The 4027-nt window shown below is 44.9% G+C and overlaps 1 non-coding gene across 1 annotated transcript; it reads right to left on the bottom strand.

Moving 5' to 3' along the window:
• Window positions 1-3178: 3178 nt before the first annotated feature.
• LOC119810949 lies at window positions 3179-3303 on the bottom strand. Its single transcript, XR_005284885.1, has one exon. It is a non-coding gene; the product is annotated as a U6atac minor spliceosomal RNA (small nuclear RNA).
• Window positions 3304-4027: the final 724 nt, after the last annotated feature.

Below are 4027 nucleotides of genomic sequence, written 5' to 3'. Positions count from 1 at the left end.
TGTATTGATTCTTTGGGACTTTCACATCATGCACCCCAATCCTGCCCATTTCCCAGGCCCTGCATATCCACCCTTATCCCCATAGCATCCCCCCAAAATTCTAAATATATTAATTAAAAACAAAACAAACAAACAAACAAAACATTTTGATGATCTGTCTTTCCCTCCACTCCAACATCTCTCCATTCCTCTTAGTGGCACTGAAGCTCCATGTGTCCTGCTCTACCTTTCCGTCCACTCAGCTTTACTCGCAAACACGGCGATGAGTTGCTGCCTGGTTGGAGGGCTCCAATTTCTGATACACCATCATCACTGAACCCTCAATGAAACGCCTCTTGACTATCCTCCTGTTATGTGGGTCTGAGCGGTAGCTGATTTGGTCAGTCTGGGCCACTGGGGCTGCCCTTCTTGCCCATCCTGAGTGTGGGGCCAGCTCCTCTGCTGTAGCCACCAGTGAAGGGGAAGGTCAGCTTTCCCAGGGCCAGCAAAGGGCAGTGCCAGCTCAGCATGCCCCTCGGATTTCAACACACATGGTTCCTGTGGCCCTCTGTGGTAACATGGGTCACAGAAGAGATCAACACAAACCCCAGCTGCCGCAGAACCACGGACCCAGACATGATCCTTGACAGCAGCTTGAGCCTGGATGTTCACCACGGCCCCAAGTGGCAGGCAGCTCAGACCACTTAGATCTGCGTGGGCCCTGTGGTGGCATGACCCTCAGACATCAACATGGCCACACATGGCAGCTTAGACCTCAGACATCCGTGTGGTCTTTGGTGGCAACACAGGCCATGGCAGCTTAGACCTCAGACATCCGTGTGGTCTTTGGTGGCAACACAGGCCACAGTCATCGACATAGATGCCAGCTGCAGTAGGACCACAGACCCAGGCGTGGTCCTTCAACCTTCATATGCACACAAGTTATGACACCCTTGTACACACAAACACACACAGACACGTAATGTAAAAATGTTTTTAAAATATCCATTATGATATTATTCAAAAACATGTCAAGGGGCTGGAAATTTAGCCCTGGGTAGCATGTGGGAATGTAGTGTTTGTCTCATATGTCCAGGTCCTCCATGCTAATTCCCAGCACTTTAAACAACAAAAACATGCCAAATTACCTTTACTCAACTGTTTTTGAGAGTGATGGCTTTTGGCAAATCTTTCAGGCCAGTTATCATTGCCAGAAAGAACATAACCAAATCCTTGCTCAAAGGTCTTTTAAATGACAGATATCTAGTTGCTCAATACTGACACTATCCCTTATGGAATACATCTCAGAACTCAAGAACTGGTAGCTTCTAGTGCCTCTAAGAATGTGCCTCAATCAACACATTGTCCACCTAGCTAAGGGACAGCTTCCTGGAATTAAGAAGGCAAAACCAAGGTTATAATTAACTCAGACTTCCTCCTCCTCTTGTACCTTGGCCATGACCTTAATCCTCACCTAGATTTTCCATCCCATCTATGGATAAAATTTTGTTCTGAATTAGATCTACTGAGCTGTGGTCCTGTTAGCCTTAGAGAATTGGCTGGATTGCTGCAGGTAATCTTAAACCACACATTTAGACTGAAGCATGACTTTTATAAACAGACAGACATCTCGTTTAGGGATAATACTGTCAGTTTTATTCCCCCGCCCCAGTTTTTTTTTTTTTAACTTGTATTAAAAACAAAGCAAACATTACTTGGTAAGGATAGATCAAACAAACTTTTTCAAGGTAATTTAGAGTAAACAGAATGTTTCCATTTCCTGGAACCACAGCAATGACAATATAAAGGAAGAATGAGCAGGGATGATAAAAGTGGGTGTGACTCTGGAAATGAGCAGTTTCCAGCTGGATGATTTAAAGTCAGATTTATATGACGATTGATGAGCCCACTCGAAGTCCCAGCCTATGTGACCTCCACAACTTTATTTATTTGATTTTTTGAGACAGGGTTTCTTTGTGTAGCTCTGGCTGTCCTGGAACTAGCTCTTTAGACAGGACTGACCTTGACCTCACAGAGATTCTCCTGTTTCTGCTTTACAAGTGATGGATTTAAAGGTATGCACCACCACCACCTAGCAACTTCTTAAAAAATTTTTTTATTTAATTGTATGTCTGTATGTCTGTGTGAACATGAGAGTGGGTGGCCAGAGAGGACAGAAGCATCAGATGTCCTGGAGCTGCAGGTAGTTGTGTCACAGGCAGCTGTGAGCTGCCCTGCACGAGTGCTGGGAACTGAGCCCAGATCCTCTGCAAGGGCAAATATATATTCTTCACTGCAGAGTCTTCTCTCCAGCCTCAGGCCTCACAGTGCTGGAGATGAAGTTGCCAGATTAAAGAATATAATGAGGAAATTTATTTATTTATTTATTATTTTATGCATATGGACATTTTGCCTGCATATATCTTTGTGTACCACACATGTGCCTGGAGCCTACAAAGGCCAGAAGGCTTGGATTCCCTAGAACTGGAGTTGCGGACAGCTGTTAGCACTCTCAACCCTGAGCCATTTCTTCAGCCCCTATTTATTTAGTTATTGAAACAGGGTTTCATTCTAGATTGGCCTAAAACTTACTATGCAGTCAAGGCTGACCTCAAACTCCCTACCTTGCTCCCACATCTAAGTGCTAGGGTTACAGATGTGAGCCATCTTGCCTGGTCTGAAAGAAGAAAAGGAAATATCTCACCTGCTGCCAGGCAGAGAAACCGAGGCAGAGGTCAGAAGTTGATTCTCTACTTCTACTGTGTGTTCTGGGATGAGATTTTAGTTCATTTAGGGTTACATGGCCAGTGCCTTTACCACTGAGACGCCTTGCCATCCTGTGCTCTGAAGTTTTATAAGACATACTTCCTAGCAAGATATAAGGTGTGTGCTTATAATCTTAGTACTTGGGAGACTGATTGATAGGAATTCAAGGTCAGTCTGAGCTACAGAGTGAGTTCTAAGCCAGCCAGAAAAACCTACAATGTGAGATTCTGTGTCAAAGAACCAAAATAATTAATAATAATAAAAAAGCATGTTTCTAGATTGTTTTCCCTCTGCCAGGGATTGAACCTAGGACCTCACGCTTGCCTGTCAAGTGCTCTATTACAGAGCTACATCCCCCAGTGATAGCTGAAAGCTGTCTAAAACTGTGCTCTGTGCATCTTTGAGTCCAGGCATGTATCACACGGTGGTGGAGGTTCAACAGTGGTTAGATGCACAAAGCAGTTGGCAATACCATAACTGTCCATGTATTATTAGACCTAAGGGCTTCTTCTGTCTTTACCAGGAGGGCAGAACTTCTCTCCCTCACACGTATGACACAGCTCTGTTTCCTATCTCTAAGTGGAGGGGCTGGAGGGATGGCTCAGTGGTTAAGAGCATTGCCTGCTCTTCCAAAGGTCCTGAGTTCAATTCCCAGTAACCACATGGTGGCTCACAACCATCTGTAATGAGGTCTAGCACCCTCTTCTGGCCTTCAGGCACACATGCAGTCAGAATATTGCATACATAATAAATAAATAAATAAATAAATAAATAAATATTTTGTTTTTAAAAAAGAGTTCAGTGGAAGGGCTAACAAAATTAGTAATCACAAGCCATACAAGCACAAGATGTGGTGAGATTAGCGGCAGGCGTCTAGACTGCGTGTGAGGGACCCCCCCCCAGGAGAGGCTGAGCAAGGCTGGGGTGTAGAGGGTGATACTGGACTAGAAGCCAGCCAAGGGGATGAGAAGAGGAAGATGGGCACATTAGACTGCAGAGATGGGTACCAAAGCAGGATCAGACAGGTCTGAGCAGCTACATAGAATGAATTCAGTAAAGCAGGGCCACAGGAGGCAATGGGTGGAGACTTAGAGTCAGTGGAGGATCTTGAAAAGGCTAAGTTTACTGAAGTATTTTAAAGGACCGCAGTCAGATTTCCATCTTAAGAAGTTCAGCATCAGAGCACAATACTGAGAAATGCTGTGGAGAACAGCAATGCCTGGCAGGGTGCTTAGGAGAGGGAACACGAGAGGCAAACCAGAGCAAAGAGGCATTCAGCACA

This window comes from Arvicola amphibius, chromosome 3 (genome assembly GCF_903992535.2).
Source record: "Arvicola amphibius chromosome 3, mArvAmp1.2, whole genome shotgun sequence".
Lineage (NCBI taxonomy): Eukaryota > Metazoa > Chordata > Mammalia > Rodentia > Cricetidae > Arvicola > Arvicola amphibius.
This window is presented reverse-complemented; position numbering and strand designations above follow the sequence as displayed.